General features: G+C 34.3%; 1 protein-coding gene across 1 annotated transcript in view; it reads left to right on the top strand.

The window, feature by feature from the left end:
- Window positions 1-21,754, top strand: part of LOC145694105 (uncharacterized) — an 82,981-nt gene that overhangs the window by 14,966 nt on the left and 46,261 nt on the right. The gene's annotated exons all lie outside the window — the stretch shown is intronic.

The raw sequence follows: 21,754 nt of genomic DNA, 5'->3' as shown, positions 1-21,754 counted from the left end.
TTTATATACATATATAGTTTTAAAAGAAAAACTCGCCTAGTTTCAAACTGGGATAGAACAGCTACAGAAATCGTCGAATGTAGCAATAGCAAAAGTAAAACTCCTATGCGAACCCTACTCTAACAGTAATATTCATGTATTTTGATCTAAATAAATGATGAAATTAACAGACCTTACTGAAAATACAGTATTTTACCCTTACGTACGTACTTTCATGATTATCATCCCTTCTGCAACGTTTTGCTCTAGATTCCGAAGACTTCACACATTATCAGTATAAATGAGAAGATGACATACTTTTACTTTAGCAAGTGACCTTGTAACACCTTCATTTGGCTTAAACTCTTTGCGATCCATATATATAAACATTTTGAAAGGAAAGAAAAATATGATAAGTATCCTGTCATAAAACTTCATTGAAGTGAAATGTGGGTTTTGAAAAGATATTAATCTCTTACATCTTGCAATACATGTTATGTTCCATACGAACAGTATATAATTACAGGTTAACACATAAGATCAAGCGTAGGGTTGAGTATGTGAAGTAACATACTCCCTGTCTTGACTCACTCTACGAAAGACATCAAGGTATACTGGGTATTCCTTTTTTGAAACATATTTCAGTATTAAAACAGGTGTACTTTCTATGATGTCATATACATTACAAAGTACAGCAACTTAAGAGCTAATAATAATAATAACACAAAACGTATTGAAAGCAAACAGCAAAAGTTGTTCTGTAATATGACAAATCGTGAAAGACAACTTTTCCATATGCACTGTATGAAGCAGTCCATGTGCGCTGTACGAAAGAAGTGAGGCAATAGGTAATGTAGCTACTTGTACGCTGAAGATCCATTCAATAGCATATACTTACTACATGTGTATGGCAATCATTTTTATTCACACTACTCAATACAGAAGTAGGTCTACGGTCGTAACCCATTTTTTTTTTTTTTAAATATACGTACTAATTAATGGTTGATAATGAAATATGTGACTTGCAATTGGTATCTGGATAAAGATTGTTAACCCTATAAATCTTCTCTGATTGACAAACGCGAAACCGCCCAAACGGATGTCTGAAAGGTGCATCACGAACGATACCATCGTGTTGCGAACGAAAATTCTAACAACTTTGTGAAAAATGATCAACATATCTTTATTTCGTTTTCATGTGCTAGTATAATATATTGGCATTACACTTCTTGAAACCTCTTTAGATTGAGACACACATAATGTTCAAATGTTGTGCTACCTCGCCTACCTAAGTATATAACCAACAACAGACGTCCTTGACTTCTTAAAATGTCATGTATTGCTTTACGATGTCAATAAACAATGTATAGAATTGTGAAATCCCATAGCATGTGTTTCTATACGAAATTGTACTAACAAATAATAAAGTGCTCCAAGTGTTACATAGCTCGTCTATAGAGATAGGCAAACATCGAGAAAATGTTGAATTTCTTACATTAATTGGGTTAGAATTTACCGTAGCAGCAAGGCTGTATAAGACGTGCACCTACAGCTTAACGTGGAATCCAAACCATATAAGCTCGGTCTGGGAATCGAACCCGGATCTCCCGCGCAAAGACATATATGCAAACCATATAACCATGAGTGAGTTCTGATTTCTTTCAGATGTGTGTGCATTTTTATTTTTAGGAAAACTGAGTTTCTCTTTCTATTCAAAGTTGGTATTTGTGTGGAGTTCTTGTTCAGTACTAACAGTGTTTAGTACCTCTTCACTGAACCATCTCAAACTCGAGTATTCTCCTATCCAATAACATTGGAACTCTTTTTATAAGTTTCCCAGTTAGGAATTATGGAAAATATTATGGAAAATGTTATGGACTTATGAAAAATATTCCCAGTTAGAAATTAATAAATTGTATCTTTTTGTTTTTTAATCACAATTGGAAGAGTTTTCAAAAGAAGAGATTTTTTATTAATAGGATTTTGCCCCGATTAACTGAATACGATTGATTTTCTTTCTAATAACAAGAAAAGACCTGAAGCGTCTCTTGAGACTTACGGTTAGTAAAACCATGTAAAATTTCCCTAAAATTTCTGTTCCAATACCTTATTTACATACTGTATTAACAGATATCTTCGGAAAATTATTATATACTTTTAAAATGAATTTCGGAGTTTGATCTGAATATTAAGAATGTCACAATTTTATATCCTGTATATGTAACCTAATCTGTTATATAATATTTAGTTTTAACATCTTATAATCTGAAATGCGATGTCATAATTATACGTATATATTGAAGAAAACTAAAACTAGACGAACTAAAATAAGAAACTACATTCACTTTGCATTTTCATTTTTCATAATCTAACTCTATTGAAATGCTTTCTTCGTCTGTCTTTAGTTAGGGAGCAGAAAATCTCCTACATCACTGACAAATTTAAAGTTAGATATATTCACAGAAAAATACTGTGTAACAATCTACAGAAGTGAAATTAATACACCAATCATTTATATAAATAAATACTAACCATACTTTAACGAAAATTAGTAATACTTACAACTAAAATATTTAAATATCGGAATGTTCTATCTATAGAATATCAATTTATTCTCTCGAAAGAAGGAAAGGAACATAGTCAAGGCTACTTTATCCCGTGTGAGATGTGATGTGTGTATATAACGTTGAATCCAGAACATTCGATAGTATTCTTGAAGTGAACGACTCCTTTTAAATCCAAAAGAAGAAAGTCGACTGGCCTTCGGTTGTTCTAATGGTTGACGAAGGTGTTGCTTGAAGTGGCTTTGCTAAGGGCCGAAATGCATAGTCGCGAAAGAATGTAACAAAGTGTAGATTTCCTAGAATCCTGTGATTTCCTAGAAAAACAAAGAGATGATGTTCCTACTTGTGATTTAATATTCTTTTTGGTGGAAGGAGATGAATATGTATCCTAGGGTATGAATATCACCACGGCAATAACAGACTCCTTCTTGTGGACATTCCTGGATAAGGTGGTCATATTGAAAGCAACGTCAGCAAGGAATAAGCCGGGGATCGCTGTGGAACTCCTCTATTATATATTTCTATCCTTCATAAGTAATCTCTGATATTATGAGAGATGCAACTCCCATGGGATCAAATAAGAAAAGATGAACTAGCGGCGTAAGTCTATTTTTGTTATGTATTTTGCGTAATGCTTCTAGGGAAAACTTCATGCCACTCGGTACCAATCTCAGACAGGAAGTCGGGTATAAACAGGTCTGAAACGAGGTGGAGCTTTGGGTGGTGATACACCAGATAAGACAGACTCCTAGATGAAGGGAATAACTTCTCGGCTACTAAAAATTGGCCGTGCTTGGAATGAGAATCAGGAATAGCTTGGCGTAAACCTTCTGAGTCAAATAATGAGATGAAGATGCTACTAGACGTTTTCTTGTTATACGAAAGATATAAGACTGATGAAATGTTTTGTTAGATGCTACTTTGTTAGAGGCTGTATCCGAAACAAACTTAGTCTTCTTGGTAGGTTTCTCCTTAACTGAATTGGCTTGCTGGTTTGGACGCAATTCAGGAATAATGGTAACAGGAGATGTCTCCTTACTGAAACATATGTACTATTTTCTCAGAGCGTGTGATATAGCTTCCACTTACAGGGCTTCACAACGATTATGTTAGAAATGTTCTAAAATATAGTATTATATGGTTAATGATCCTGCAACTTAAGAAACTAAAAGTCCTTCTTGTTTCTTGTCAAGGATATCTTCTATTCAATGTTATTCGAAATTTTGAAATATCCCTAATCCTAACTTGTGTAACAACTAATGACAAAACTTCTACTGCATTAAAATTTTTAAAAAAATGTAGTGCCTTCTCAATGCAATTGCTTCAGCTATTTATTTATGAAGACAAGGCAACGATAACTATATACTACTACTGGATTTAATATATTAATCTTGCTTGCAAAATCAACCATTAATATGAATGTATTAAGAGGCATTGTAAAATCTCGTGTTCATAGTTACCCACTACTTCACTTTAGCGTTAAGAGAGTTACAAGAAATATGAGGCGCCTAGTATCGAAAGCCGCCAAGTCTTTTTTTTTTTTTTTTTTAATTACCGAAATTGAGTTATATATCACTTGTTATATGTTTGGTCTAAGGAATTCCTCGGAAACAGGATTTTGTTTAGAAGCTTAATATTTCATACTAAAAAGCTAGTTCAAATATGGGACTTTGTACGCCTGTATATACGGAACTTCACTGCATGTTTTGCGAGATTACTCGAAACTAAGCGAAATTTATGTGGCGGATTTTGATACTAGGCGCCTCATGTATCTCCTTTTAACCACTCATATATCTATATATCTATATATCTATATATCTATATATCTATATCTATATCTATATCTATATCTATATCTATATCTATATATATATATATATATATATATATATATATATATATATATATATATATATATATATATATATATATATAAATTGGACATACCGGTACTTACCGGTAACGCATATTTACGTCTCTTTAAAACGTCAATTTTTAATATATTTCTTGGAATTTCTGTGTCACACATTTTTCCAGAGAATATGACACGGATATTTCACTGTATACAATACAAATGTTGAATTTGCCCGAATAATTTCTGAAAGTTTCTTAGTGAAAATGTTTTCCACGAATCCAAATAACTATTTGTGCCTAGGGAAACAAATCACAAAATGTAAATGTAACTTTCTGTTCATTCAACTGAAGATACAGCAGACTGCTCTATGTGGTAATATCATGTAGTTAGGGTTACATGTTATCTTGAAATGTTTGGGTTTCACGTCTCAGTATAGCTTTGATGAGGACAAAACCGTAAATTACAAAGGTTACATTACTTTGCTGGGTATACAAATGCTTCCTTTCGGAGTTATAGGCTGCCGAAAACATGAAAATATGAAATTTAAAGGTCTATAGCTCTAATACTACCGGACCTACCGTAGTCGGGTCGACTTTACTTAGGAACTACTATGTGCTCTACCCAAATATCCATGTTTCAGAATCCTGCGGTAGTTCCGGAACAATTTTTATAGAGATAGTTGGTGAGTACTTCAAATTATATGCACGCATCCAAACTGCCTCTATAAAAATTGTTGCGTGGGTACCTTAGGATTCTGAAACATGTATTTTTGGATAGCTCACATATCAGTTCCTAAGTGAAGTCTTGACCCGACTATCGTAGGTCTCATAGTTTTGGAACTATGGACCTTTAATATTCATTTTTTCATGTTTTCGGTAGCCTATAACTCCAAAAGGAAGCATTTTTGCACCCAACTTGGTCTATACTTTTCGACTTATTTTGGTGATAGAAATCACCTTGCAAACGTTGTCGGAGTTGTTTTCAAACACCCTCTATATATAAAACACGTTTCATCTGTGTAACAACAGGTGATTACGACAAAGTCTATTTTTTGATATTTTAAATATTGAATCCTTTTTTAGGAATCTTATTTTAACAATTTTAAATAGCCTATGGCCTCTTCCCTGCAGTTACTTAGAAACAGGCACGTATTACAGGAATTTGTTGTGGAAGGGATCCAAAGCTTATGGTGTAGTCCAAATTCATTATGGAAATAGATAATACCAAAATTTGTGCAATCATCCCCAAAACTTGAGTAAATTTACAGAAAAGTAAGGATTTCAGAGAAAGTAGTCGGGATTCCCACGGACTCAATGGCATTTCGGTAGGAGGTAGAATGATTAGATGTATACGGTTTGCAAATGATGTAGCGCTTGTAGAGGAATCTGAAAAGGAAATCAATAAGATGTTAGAAAACCTGAGGAAGGGCTCTGAAGAATATGGAGTGAAAATAAATGTTAGAAAGACAAAGGCCATGGTGATTGGAACGAAGCGGTCCGTGTCAAAGATAAAAATGAGAGGGGAGAAAACAGAACAGGGACTAGTTTTCGATACCTGGGTAGTATTATTGCTGATGATATGAAGTGCGAGCTGAAATAAAGGGAAGGATAGGAATGGCGAAAGAAGTCTTTAGGAAGAAGGAAAGTCTGTTTAGTGGAACCTTGAATAAAGAGTTAAGAAAAAGACTCACAAAATACTTCCAGCCTTATGCAGAGTCGTTTTGACGCATGATTAGCTTCATACTAAAGGCCTGAAATGAAATGAAATGCAATCCTTAAGTTTTACGTCCCACGGTTATGCCGGTTAGGCTAAAGGAGACGGTGATGATGAGAGATGAGTGAAATGGTGGAATGAAGAAAGTGGGAGGAAACGGGAGAACCCCGAGAAAACTCACGAGCACGGTGTTTGTCCACCACAAAGTCTACACGGCGCGAGATGGGATCGAACCAGGGATCCCAAGCACCGGAGGTGAACGCTCTACCACTGAGCCACCGCGCCCCCTACTAAAGGCCTGACTACTGCAGGAAACATATGTTAGTCGAACTCTTCAGCATGGCACTAATCACGCGTCAGAACGACTCTGCATAAGGCCGTTCGTGTTTAGTATTGTACTATATGGGTCAGAAACATGAACGTTCCACAAAATGATGAAAAACGACTGGAAGCTTTGGAAATGTGAGTATGGAAGACAATTGAGAGAATTAGTTCGGTCGAGCGGAAAGTGAATGAGTGGGTGTTAGAAATGGTGGAGGAGAAAAAAAAAATATTTTAGATATTATCGAGAAGAGAAAGAGAAACTGATTGAAACATTGGCTAAGAGGGAATTGTATCATGAGGGACATGCTAGAAGGTATAGTGGTAGGAAACAGAGGGAAAAGGCGATGAAGGCTACAGTTGATGGACGATATCGAAATAGAAAAATTGTACATAAAGGTTTCTTACAAAGTGAACGAATATAAGTAATCAAACAACCGACCTGAGTCAGTTCAGTTTAATTTACAGTCGTAATCTGGAAGTTATTACTTCAGTTAAGTTTATAATCTAGTACACTGACAGTAGTGATACATAGCTAATGAAATCAAAGAACCAGCTATAACAGTAAGAAAGACAAATTCTTCAGAAACGCTACGTATATACGCACAGAAAAAAAAAGTATTATGAATACAATATAGTGACTAAACTAGGAACGCAACCGAACTGAGGTATGAGTAAATGAAGCTCTCCATGTTTTCGAAACAAGCTTTATATATATAGCTGTGTATGGTATGTAAAAAATGCTGTATAGGCCTACTATTAGTACAAAACATTAAGAACACGCGACTAGGGGAAACTAAGTATGGTATTTTGTAAAAGAAAAATTAAATCTTGGAAAAAAACAGACTCAGAATTACGTAGAAAATAGCGGTAAAATCATAAAAATAATGGTGGTTCTGCAAGTTTAAAAGAAACTAATAAATACATTGAGGAAACACAACGCTGGGAGGGGGTAGCAAGTTTTTAAGTAAAGAGAAAGTTAAACACACACACATACATATTTACACACACATTCAGAGTTCATAAAATGTAAAACGCACCAAATAAATCTTGTTGGAAATCTGTCCACAAAAAAATCAGCACACAGCCACACAATTAAGTGTGCTTTATTGGTTGTGATTTGGGGTCGTGTTGTGTCCTTCAGGCAGTCGTTTCTCAGAAAACGAGTGCTTTAAAATAATTGAGAACGACCCTCAACTAAAATACAGTTTCATATACGAGAATAAACCCATATGTTGAGTAAACATTAACACAATACAATAAGGTCAATAAGACCTTGAGCACATGTCTCTAAATGTTTCATGATCATGAAAATATGAAACTATAATTTTACATATGTATAATAATTAGTCATACATAATAGTATTTGGAATTTAATATAGATACATCTACACCATATACAAACCATCCCGGTGGAAGCTCATGCGGTTTGAATTCCATTAAACTGAAGGTTCATGCTTCATATAGCCTCACTGCTGAAACGGACGTTAAACTGCAAGCCAACCAACCAGGCTTGATTCTAGAAATTCTTGTTGGGAGAAATCAGGCCCGTAGCCAGCCAAAAAATTTAGGGGGTCGGTCGAAGTTTGGGGGGGCCCGATCCAACCACATTATAGTTCATCAACATATTATAGTTCACTTTTAAGCCTACTGTGAAAATTTTAGGAGGAGCCAGTAAAAATTTGGGGAGAGGCCCCTAGACCCCCCTGGATAGGGCCTGGGAGGAATCCAAAGTTTGAGGGGTCCAATACTACGAGACACCATATCTATATAGTACTGAACCGGTATAATTCTACACCCAAAAAGACAGCAAGTAATTATTGTTTAGTACTGCCACGCATATTTCAGAAAAAAATACTAGATTGTTTCTATAAGAAAAGAAAGAATACAGATCAACAATAAGCTCAAACCTTTATATTAAACCAATAATTTCTCTGCTAAACAAATATAATTTTAATAAGAAAATGTATAAATGTATGTCAGAGTTACGAAGTTTAAGAGGGATCCGGACCCGGTGGGCACCCGTATGTGTGCGTCCCTGTAATTAACCAACATTATACAAATCATAACGAGCTGCTAAAACTAAAATTCACATTATCAATTATTGTTTTGTTATTTACTAAAGTTTAGCGAACGTTTCAGCACAAGACTGTATGAGATGTGGACTTAACAGTTTAAGTTGTAATCCGAGTCATAGTAATGCGTTCAATATTCTTCCACCGGAAAAAGAACCCGTGACTTCTGCAACAAAAGAACACGCGCTTAAGTCATTGAACCAAATGACAGGATATCAGTAAATCTCTACATAAAAATACTTAGGGTATGTCTGTGAAAATTTCAATTGTTCTACTTCGGCTGTTATATAGTGTGAAAGATTGAATACTTCCTATTTCTAAAACCATATAACTTTTTCGAAAGTCAGGAAGTACTAACCCAGAAAATAATTAATTAAATATATATTGTATAGGTATAAAAAGAATCCTGAGACCTTTTAATTTTTGATTTGAGAAGGATCTACAAAACTCTACAAAACTATCATCAAAGTTCATTCTCTACACTGAAAAAAAAAAATGTAATTAAATTGCCAAACATCAATGTAAAATCCTTTACTCTTCATTTTGTAAGTTGATATACATTTCCTTAGATTAAACTTCAAAATTTTCTGGTATTTTTTTGTAGAAATTTACAGTAAATTTATAAGAAAGTATGATATTTTTATTGATAAAAATGTAATTTTACAGAATTTCTTATTAATAATTTACATTATAGGTGTAAGTTGATTTACATTGAGGATTGGCAAACAGAGAGAGAGAGAGCAAGACCTTTGGAAGTTGCAAACATTACTCATATGAGTGTTGCCCCACGTACAGGAGACAAAACCATATGCGAGTAGTTAAATTAACAAACCCTTATAAATAAAGCCCTTTCAAAATGAAAATTAATGTTACGAAGTATTTTTCAAGAATAAATTAGTTGTGAATTAATAACTTTTGAACCTCTGCATAAGGATAATTGTCGCTCTTTAAAAATCTTTAAAGTGAGACTTCTTACAAGGCAGACACAGAAAATGAAGAAAAAGAAGAAAATTAGAAAAAGGACAGAAATGTCTATTAACCAATAGATCACATGAGCCACAGTAATGATTAAAGTTTTAAAGTGCTCATTGGGTGAACTTTAACGGTTGAACCTAACAGTTTTGTTAGTTTCTTTTAGAAATAAAATTGTGGGATGACAGCACTTATCACGTGTATCAGTTGCTTCGGAAAAAGAAAGGGAGTAATAAGTTTCTTTGTATTGGAAAACTTTTATAAATTGCTCGCTTCTGAGTTAATACGCGTAATTAAATTTTACATATGAAAATATGTATCATACATATAAAATGTTTTGTTGTTTTTCTGAAAATTTCTAGAATTCTTAAATAATAATTTTTAAATTCGTTTAAGATTCCCAATTGCATAAGACAGTCGTCCTTCATTGATTTTTAGGCAAAATTTTATTAAAATCGTTTTGCGAAAATTTTACAAAGTCCAAACGCTAAATTCGATTACCCACAACTCGGAAGCTAAAAGCTTGTATATCATAATATTTTGTAACTTTTTCTATCAGGTCAAGGATCTGACATACTTGATATACGGTACCTAACTTGATGAAAATGGGATGAATTCGGTTGATTCTTTCGTTTGTTTTCGAAAATTTGTCCCCAAACTTATCTCCCATAACTCGGGAACCAAAAGTACGTATGTGTATCATAATATTTCATATGCATACTAAGCTCAAGCTCTACTATCATGCCGAGTTAGATGTAGCTCGGGCATGTTCGGCTAAATTCGTACGATATATCAGAAAAAAAATCATGAAAGTCCCAAATAAGTAATTTGGTAGGAAAAGAACTCAATAAGAAGTCATGGTTTATGCAATTGTCTCTGAGATTTCCATATTTGCCATTCTCAAGATCTGACTCAGCTTTTATCCACAAATGAGGCAAGTCCATATATCTACTAGTATATACAGTCAAAGCATTATTTAGCTTATGATATATAAGATGGATTGACATATTCCAACCACACCTCAGTGCTGATTATATTACTCAGTGGCTAAAGAACGTGCCCTGCTTGCAGGATGTCATAGTAACGTTCTTAGTAGGAATCATCGAACACACTATAGTGATTGAGATTTTACTTACAAACTGTAAGTCTTATGTTATATATACTCTTGCCACTGACAAAGGACGTGAATGCAGTAAATGAAATATTTTACTTCATGCTTGCTTATTCTACTAAACCAGAAACAACTAAAAGGCTAATTAATACAAGGAAGAGGTTAGCGGGAAACCGCAGCGTATGAAAGGTTTTAAATTGTGGTTAAGTTACAAACCAGTGATGCACAACATATCTTTATTATTATTACAAATAGTAGAAGTTTTATCATTATTGGATTGGATTTTACCGTCCCTTTCAGCAGCTAGGTTATATGTGACGTGGAACTGCAGCTTAACGTGGGATCGAACTATATGAGCTTCTAACGGTAATGGAACTCGGGTCTCCGCGCCAAAGGGTTGCACGCTAACTTTATATCCACGAGGGAGCTCTAGTAGTTGTTGTAGTAACGATAGTTGTTGAAATAGTGCAAGTAGTTGTAATAGTAGTACTGGTAGATTCAAATATCACATTATTTGAGTGCAACCAGGCGTCAATGTTGAATAACGCTTTCCCGAAACATCATTTTATTCTCATGATATCTAACTCATATTACATGACATTTTTCATTAAAACATGTTCATAAAAATCATTTAGAAAAGTCAGTACTTATTTGAAATGTCACAACAAAATGTATATTATAAAGTCCACTTTAATTGCTAATAATAATGTAGGGAAAAGGGAATAAGTACTATTTTTTAACACATTAATAAGTGCAATTGCTTCAGGACTATATGCTTACAGCTATATTCTGTACATCCTGAGGCAGGCATTTGCAACTCTTTCATCACGTAAATGTTATTAATTGAATAGTGACTCACACCGGAAGCATAAAAACTGAAATTAATTTTAAGAGAAAAGTCAATATTAGAATCGGTAATACATATTTTTATATTAAACTGTTCTGAAAGAAAGTTGCAATTACTTTAAAGCTTCTTTTCAAAACTTGTAACTGTAATAAATCAAATAATAAAGGTAAAATAAGGTTTTCTTCACGTTTGTATATGTAAGTTCGTAATTTTTTTATTCTCACGTAGACACCAAACCATTTGTTAGAGTTTGATAGATGAGGTACCGATACATTCACCATGATCTCAAGAGTGACACTAAGGACAAAGTATCATGCAAAAATCAATATATGGATGAAGCAAAACGTAATTGGAATAAAGTGCAAATTCCTACGTAAAAACTACATGGTTTGCTGAAACTTTGATTAACATTGTGTGTAAATGACGATCTTAAATGACGCCGCGTGCATAGTTTCAGGTAAGATTTAAAAGAACTTGCTAAATGCCATGTTGTTAAAATGTAAAATTCAAAGGCAAGTGATGGCATTTGTGTGCAGCAACTAATAAATGAATCGGCAAGAGGATTTCTCAAATGCATGCTTTTATCTGAGTTTTATTTATTCTATCTCTTTAACAGCAAATTCCATATTATGGCCTATGAGGTCAATACAACGGAATCATCAAGAACCAATGAAAATAGTAACAGTGACAATGACAAGGAAGTCAGACGAGATTATTATTTTAAAGATACTATCGCGGTATTCGGCTTATGTAACTGACTAAAATTCCTGAAAAGATCTCAATTAGAGTGGCCAACTTCAGAATGTGAACATGGAAACACTCTGTTACAGGTAAGAAAGCTAATAACTAGCCTGTGGTCACTCATAACATGACAAAATTAATAACCATTTCATTAAAGAAGTTCATTTTAAAAATATTTCCTCAATACACTTGAGGAAATGTGAGTTTTTCACAGTCAGACTTTTAATATGATTAGATCAAGCTCTAATATTGAAACTTCCTTTAACAAAATAAAAAAATCCTCAAGAAAGCACACACATACACAGCGTTTGTTCACTTCAAAGTTCATTTGGCATGAGCTGGAATCGAACCGGGGATCTACGCGCAAGAGATGAATGCTCTACTACTGAGCTATTGCGGTTCCTACATGTATTATTACGCGACAGAACACTTTCTGATGGAGACACGGATACGAAAGTCTTCCACCAACGCATCAATAACCTCTTTATAATAGAATTCATAATTACTTAGAACCGAGAACACTTGCCCGCAATTTGAAAATAAATCTGTGATGTAAAACAAGAGACAGAAAATTCTTTCCAGGAGCGCCGGTCTATGAAATTGTGTGCTGGTGCTCTAATTCAAGCTGCACAACTGGGATTCTGTTGGTACTAACAGGGTTACAGAGGGTCGAGTGTCCTTTCCCCTCCCAAAAAAAAAAATGAAAATTAATTTTCTTGAAAAGGAAGATTTCAATATTTTTGAATAAAAATGCACTTTATTTTCATAATGGAAAATATTCTTGAATGAGAGTATAATAGCATAACCAGAGAGTTTATAGGGTTCTAACTCTCTATCTTAGAGCTCATCACGTGATTCTCAATGCTAACCTTTTCATTTACAGATTTTTAAAAAGATAGGAATCAAATTAAGTTAGTTTAACTGAACAAAATTTAATTGCATATTTTTGAGTAATGATTACGTATACAGTGCAGCGAATTGAAATGAAATACTTGTCTTTAGTTCACAATTTAAAATATTTTATCTCCTGTCTCCGCTCTATGAAAAATTTTGGCGCTACTATCATTTAAGAAATATGACAAAAGATTAGAATTTTCTTCTTTTTCCCTTTAAATTCTCTTTACTTATTTTAATTCCCCCTTTTGTATGGGATCTACAGATTCCCACAAGAATTTTGGGGGGAGGGATGTTTGAACACTTAGCACAATCAGAATCGGGGGCCTGATTGTTTCTTCACAAAATGTCTTTGATATAAGAAATTGATCTAATACACCAATACACAAAACATTTGCAAACTGTACTTTAAATTCTCGGTCCACAGTTAAGTGTTCGGTATTCAATAATAATAATAATAATAATAATAATAATAATAATAATAATAATAATAATAATAATAATAATAATAATAATAATAATAATAATAATGTTACAAGTTCTTTGTGTGAGTTTTAGTACAGGTAGCATATAAGTGAAGTACTGTGTGTAAACGCTGTAATGAACGCCTCGCATGTACGGACAAATAATCATGTCCGATCGATGTAAACATTTTTAAATTTTCGAGGGGAAAATTATCTACTCAGGGCTTAAATTGAGGAATAGGAATCAGAAGTTTGTTAATCTTGTTTAGGTTTTTTGGGCAAATAAAACGCAAGTTAACATCAAACTATGTAAAGGACATTGAAATGAAGCCACGTAAAAGAATACAAGTAATCAATGAGATAATTTTTTCCCACACTGTTGGACATTGAAAATGATAAAATTAACTATTGGCTAATAGCACCATGGCAAAAAGGCGTTCTGTGAATAATGTAAGGAATATGTCATAACGCTGTTAAGGGTTAAGGGTTAATGGTTAAGTTATGATGTTTTACATTTTATATATAGTATGTATAAATCAAGATGTTGTAGGTTTGTAAGTTGGGTTGATGAGGCCAAATATATATATTTTTTGAATATTACTTACTTATGATATTTAGAAAGTTTTCAGCGTTTTAACGAATTTTTCATTGGCGTTCAGACAAGTTTACAATTGGTTTAATAGTTTCTGCAAATGCTTTAACAAACTATTCAAAGATGTTTTAGTTTCGTTCTCAGGCTTAATATAGTAACAGCAATGGAAACCTAAGATAGTTGGTCAAAGACTGCACAGTGGTTTTGTTGTTTCAAGAACTAACACCGACAATTACATCAGGTGACGATGAATGTTTTCGCTATAGAAGTATTGTAGCTGTATGACTGCAGCACGCACTTTTTGATGCACTTCTTGCCTGAGCCCCCTTCAAACAGTTTCTTTAATCCGATCTAATTGAAATCGCATGAGAATAGATCAAAGCTGTAGACCAGATAGACTAGGACCTTCCATTGACATCACGTTGGTTATATGGGTTTAAGTTCTGCTGTTAGTAGGCCGTCTCCAGTTGCAACGATGCAAGGGTATTGATGTATCAACCGATATTACTTATTACGCTTCATTCCAAACTTATGTATGTGTAGATATATAGTGATTGAAAAATAAAATTATTTTGTTCACTTTCGCTTAAATTTCATTTTGTTCTTGTCTTACAAAAATGGAAAATCAGTTGATATATACAATTTGACTATCACATAAAGAACAACTACAGATTTGGAGTAGAATCAAATCCATATGTACAAGTTGCACAGTTAAAATATTACCAACTAATAATTCGAATTTGACTACTCGTCAAACACCTTTCAACTTCTTTTCGCTAACTTTCAATTGAGTATACCTTTCCATTTAGCAAAACCACGGAATCCATTTCCAACGACGGGGGCCGCGGTGGCTCAGTGGTAGAGCGTTCACCTATAGTGCATGAGGTCCTTGGTTCGATCCCAGCTCGCGCGAAGTGAGCTTTGTGGTGAACAAACACCGTGTGTGGGGGGTTTTCTCGGGGTTCTCCCGTTACCTCTCACTTTCTTCATTCCACCATCTCCTTTAGCCTAACCGGCATTACCGTGGAACGTAAAACTTAAAAGAGTTTATTTCATTTCATTTCCAACGATTACTGTTGATTACCTCTATACTTCATGCAAATAGTGCATTTGCTGCTAAAATTGATTCTTGTTTTAGTGGCAATGTTGCATTTTCTGTTAAAACTGAAAGAATAAAGTTGCCAAAGAATGAGCTAAGCATTGAGTTGAGTTGATTTTAGTTTAGCATCCCTTTCAGCAGCGAGGCTATATGAAACGTGGACCTACTGATTAACGTAGAATCCGAACCACATGAGCTCCCGCCGGGAACCGAACCCGCGTCTCCCACGCCAAAGGCGCGTACGCTAACCGTGTAGCCACGAGGGAGCTCGAGCTAAGCACTGAAGAGAAAGAAAATGTTTTATGAGACATCAATACTACTTATCCAGTAATTTACAATCGAATGTATTAAATTTAGCGACATTTAAGGTTAACAGAGAAAATTGGAATGATCCGCATTTTTAACATTAAAAACTACGTTAATCTTAAAAAAAGTTTATTATGTGAATTATTTGTTTTACTGAATGATTGAGTTATACATTTTTTTATACTCTGAATCACATGCACTAAAATAATGTAATAAATAAATGTAATAATTCTTAAAAAAAGATATTAATACTGAGACAAACTCTAGAAATGTGCAATAACTAAATTGTGTCTACCATCTGTTGGGTAAATTGAACATACAAAAGCAGGGCTGATTAATTGCTGTATCGCCGGACCATTTTTTGGAAATTTGCCGGGTCAATTGGAGAATTTATTTAAGTTTGTGAGAAAGAATGAGTGAAAGTCAGGGGAATAGTAAGATTTAAGAATGTGGTTGTATTTGTTCGTTCTTCTTGGTGTAAGCGGCATTGTATATGGAGGAGGATGAAGTACACATGCTTTAATTACGGATCCATAGATTGTAAAATGTACATAAAAAAAATTGTGCAAGTCTTTAATTTGCTCATTAAATTCGAGAACAGAACCTCACCATCCCCTGCGGGGTTTCTAACCCGTTCCTACTACTACTAAGGGAGAGGAGGGTAAAACCGAACGGTGGGTAATTCCGAACACTGCAATTTCCAGGAACTGGCAATGCTATGAAGTGGACAGAAGTACTAATTTTTTTCCTCTTCTAGTAACAGATTTGTACGAGAAATGGTTAAGTGTGAGGACGCTCTGTACTTGTAGGAAGAATTCACAAAAACAATTTGACACATTCGTGTTATAAAGATAGAATAAGTGAGAAGTTCTAGCCACATAGCACAAATAATATTATGGTGTTGACAGTAATATTTTATGATTGACATTGCTGAAAATAGAGTTACTAATGTGTAACATCATATCCATATTGTTCTGTAGGGATACGCACGAATCGAGATGTTTCAAATCTCGACTCGACTCGACTCGATTTGGAGTCGAGATTCGAGCCGGGACACACTTTGTAAAATTCGAGACGAGTCTAGACAAACGTATTTCTCGTCTCGAGTGTCTCGAAAATCTTTCTATAATTTTTAATAAATTATTTTGAAGAAAGTATTTACTCAGAAGCAGCTTTGAAACCATTTCCAGTATTTATTACTTTACAAAGGTACAAAACGCATAAAGTTAATAGTTAATCTTTCGAGATCAAGATTTTATTTTCAGCTCAATTCAGTTAATTAAAACTAATACTTAATGTCGTGATATTTATACGTGCGATATAATAATAATAATAATAATAATAATAATAATAATAATAATAATAATAATAATAATAATAATAATAATAATAATAATAATAATAATAGATTATCTAGTTTGTTTTAAACTATTATCCGTAACCTATATCTATTTGTATAAAACCATTGCGATAAAGTGAACTTCATAAATTCTCTGAATGATATGAGAGGGTGCGAACCGTCGTGTTCAAGAGAACAGCTCTGTACATTGGGACGGAGACAAGCTGGCGGTGGCTTAAATATGCTCTGGTGAAAATTCACGTGAGCATCTATGTGTCTAGTGGAGCTCGAGCAAGGCACATGACGGCCGACACTGCTTTCAGACTTCATTACGACCATGTTTCCCAACGGTAATGGCATTTTCAACAAGATAATGCACCATGTCACAAAGCCACACGAGTGTGATGGAGTGGTGGAGTGATGGAGTGTGATGTGACGGTGTTTTAAGTGATGTGCTGGTCCCCCAACTGGCCGGATCTGGACCCAATCAAACACGTTTGGGATGTGATTGAACATGACGTCAAAGCGCATCGCTCCTTCCCCCCCGGAATTTACGGAAATTAGGGACCTGTATGTACACATGTGGGGCTAACACTCTCCAGCGACCTACCAGGAATCATTGCGTCCATGCCAAGACACCTCGCCGTTGTTATCCGTGTCAAAGGTAGATATACTTACAATTATGTAAGTAGTCATAATTAAATATTCTGGCTGATGTGTGCATATATTTTAACTCGTATACATTGTCTCGACTCGAATTTCAAGACGCCGTGTGAACTTTGTGGTGGGCAAACACCATGCTCGAGGGTTTTCTGGGGGTTCTCTTGTTTCCTTCCACTTTCTTCATTCCACCATTTCATTCATTTCGCATAATCACTGTCTCCTTTAACATAACCGACATAATCGTGGGACGTAAAACTTAATGATTTCATTTCATTTTTTCGAATTTCAAGACGTCTCGAATTCGAGCCGAGTCGAGACAGAAACATATTTTCGAGTCGTGACAACATTTTCTGGAGATGATTCGAGACAGGCTTAAATCTCGACTCGACTCGACTCGTGCGCATCCCTATTGCTCTGCTTTGTTCAGGCGGGAAGTGGAATATTAAATTGAAGTACAGAGTGGGGGAAAGGCGAACAGAAGGCTTGCAATCCGTTTGGATTTCCTCCACTACAAAATGTTGATATTGCATTAGTATTTCAAAAATGAAATGACACAATAATTTAAGCAGGGATGTTGAGAGTCAGATAGAGGTCTAATTTTTCTGTAAACACAGCGTTAAAATTGTGGGTTCTCATCGGGAAAGGGGGAATGATGTGGGTAGGAGAAGAAATATGACGGGAAGAATTATTTAAATGCACAGAGCTAAAAATGGAATCAGTGCGACAAGTGTAAGGAGTGGTGCAACGAGGATTGTAGTGACTTCGACCCAGAAATCTCGGGAACCAATTATACTTGTAATCTAAAACTGGCTTATGGGGCCGTTGCCACAGCAACCACTGTTGCCATAACAACGAATCCTGTCGCTGCGCGTCAATCTACAACTGATTGAGAAAAAAAAATCTGCAACAAAGGTGATGCACAGAAATAAGTCGTGAGTGGGAACCCTTCACCCCTGGTGGGGATGTTCATGAAGCTATCAGCTTATGCCTAATTACATTGGAATATAATTTCCATTTCTTAATTTCGAACATACTAGGTTCGATCGAAACGAGAAAACTTTTTTTCGGACTTCTAAAGAAAATAAAGTAAAATAAATAAATACATGACCGTGTTTATTACATATAGAATTCCCAGTCACGACCCCCCTTCCAGTTTTATTAAAAAAAATAGAAGAAGAAGATGAAGAAAAGAAAGAAGATAGAAGAGGAAAGATGTAAAGTAAGAAGGTGATAAAGGGAAAACTGTTACTAGATATTTTAAGGAATATGGTAAAGGAAAGCGAATAATTATCTAATTGTGATCATTTCCAATAGCTATTAGTTGAATATCTGGTATTAACGTGATCAACGGTAGACACATGTTAACCCATACATCCCCGATCTAGATCCATTTAACCCTAACTACCAAATTATCCCGATCTAGATCTGAGATAGATGAGAAAGTTTAATTCTACAGTTTATTCAATATTTCCACTAATATCCAATATTTGAAAAATAAACGACGAAGTTGATGGCATGTTAGAATCGACCACAAAGAAAAAAAAAAAAAAAGTCAGAGTATTACATATTCGTAGAAGATTTTGACTCTCACAGTTCTCCCATGCTGATCATTCGTTCAGGCTACTTCAGTCCTTTTTACTTCCTTCATAGAGCCAACTTAAGTTAGTATTAACATTCAATGAGTTTAATTGATAACTACCATTAATTATAATAAATCACACATATATGTCAAAATAATGGATGCACTTAATACTAAACCTACATTTCACTCACACACACATTCATACAGGACAATGTATACTTCGGGTTGTATTTAGTTAAATTAAACTAACCTAACTACATTACTATATACATTTATTACATTTCAATAAAAGAAAAATTAGTTGGACATAACAGGGAAAAAATTTAATACATGGAAAGAATGTTTCATTAACATGCATAGAAATTCGCTAATTTTATCAAGACCAAATAACACATTTCTCTTCCTATATATATATTAAAAGTTGAATTACATAAAAGAGAATTTGACAAAAAAAAAATGAAAGACAAAAATAAAAAAAATTCAAAGATCAATACATTTAGGATTCAATGTAATGAATATATATATATATCGTTGCGGAAAAAGAAAGAAAAAATAAATAAAAAAAAATATATATATATATAATTGGTTAATCATTCTAAAAAAAAAAAAACACTTTAGTAACATTTTATTAGGTCTCTGTCCCAAGAGGAGACATTTCGACGATTTTATGAGTCTTTGTTCTCACATCGATAATAGCTCCTTTTTCCAACTCTCTTTTCGCACTGTGGTTTGTGTCCATGAGAGTGTTCAATTGTTTTTGTCTTAACTGTAGACAACTAATTGCTTCATATCACATATATGTATATTTATATTTCTCATTTCGTCACTCGACGCACTTTATCTAAAATTTCAAAGTTTGTCAATATTAAGGAAAACTTATCAAATCCAGTCACAGATATTGGGAACATATTTCCATATTCCGGTATTCGCATTAACTTATTAAACAGATTTTAGTTCGTTGAATTTAAGATCACTAAATTTTTCCCTAGTATAGATCTTGTAGTCAAAAATTCTAGATACTGAATAGTTTGGTGTCCGATCGTAGGGGAAGGATTTGTTCCATGTTTTACTGATGGAAAATTCGTTGGTGGGGCACACTGTTTCGTAGGTTGCTAATTTCACTCGCAAAGTAAATTTGGGTAAGGATTAGGGTTATTCTTATTTATCTTACGACCCGCTACTTGTTTTATTCACATGCGGTATTTAACATTATATTCAACTTTAATAGTTACAGACATCAGTAACCACTCAACAAAATGTAATTTATTACAATATACGCGGTAACACTATATGTCACAAATAGTTGGTAACGGTCGGGTGTCAAAAACCTATGGCAACCTAAACAAAACCAGGGTAAATACCGAGCCCATTACATACATACTCGTATATATATACATATATGTATTCATATTAATCAATACAATAAATTTCACTTTAATATCTATCTTAATATTTCGTCGACGTTTAACTTCTACATAACCGTTCATATTCGACAAGTATTCATATTTTATAAATATTTATATTTATTTGGCTCAAAGACAAAACAAAACCCTGACTATCAAAATTCACCTTTTTCCTTCATAAGGTTGCAACATTATATTTTATATGTATAAACCCGATAATCAATAATCATTTTCAATTTACTAAAGATCCGCGTATATGAAAAAAAAAAATGTTGGTGTTATTTAATAAGTTGACATAAGAAGTGGAAAATGCAACAAATAGAGCAGGCACGTAACTTTTAAAACTATGTAAGTACATATATATAGATGTATATACAACAAAAAAAAATCAATGTTATTCGAAACTAGTGGGCCCAAACTATTAATACATACACACTATATGACCAATCAATAGAAATAAAAACCAGAAATCAGTAATCCATTTGATATAAGTTGTATGATCAATGAATAACAAAGGTCTCTAGGAATCTAAAAGCATAGTGTACCTTCCCGTCAATTTCTCCCGTGGTGGATTGAATATCGCGGAAATGGTCCTGAGTTGTGCTCAATACCTCCACGAATTGCATCCCTCGATGTCTCAGTTAGTACATACGATCGAAATAAGTTATATGAATATTGTACGTTTTCATGAGTTTCAGAAACCGGGGGGGGGGGGCAAGGTTGAAAAATTAAAAAAAAAAATCTCGAAGTAATGAAGACAGAGAGAGATAGAGAAGAAGGAAGACGAAGAATAGTGGCGCCAAAGACTTAAGTGAGAAATAATTAACGCTACAAAGTTAGAAGTCGAATTTCTATCTCGACAAATCCATAGCCAAAATATTCTTAACATGCCAAAAGGGTGGTCTACTCAAATACGTAGACTCAAGGAACGCCCTGCTGCCAAGGATGCAAGTTCTGTGTCCATCAGATCCCAATCCCACAAGAGTTTGGTTGTAAGATTGAAATCCGATCCCCGTATCCGGCCCAAACCAGCAGGTTCCCGGAAATCGTCCGGAAGGTTAGAGAAGGCGCTAATTTAGAATTTCAAGAAAAGAAAAAAAATCATCCGACCTCTTGGAAACTAGAAGATTCCAGAATAGGGATGAAATTAGAGTAATAGCTAAGGTATCCCTAATTAGTAATTCGCCAAAATTAAAAAAAAAATTAAATAAATAAACTGAATTTTGGATCGGTG

Source organism: Thermobia domestica, chromosome 9, assembly GCF_964235325.1.
Source record: "Thermobia domestica chromosome 9, izTheDome1.hap1.1, whole genome shotgun sequence".
Lineage (NCBI taxonomy): Eukaryota > Metazoa > Arthropoda > Insecta > Zygentoma > Lepismatidae > Thermobia > Thermobia domestica.
This window is presented reverse-complemented; position numbering and strand designations above follow the sequence as displayed.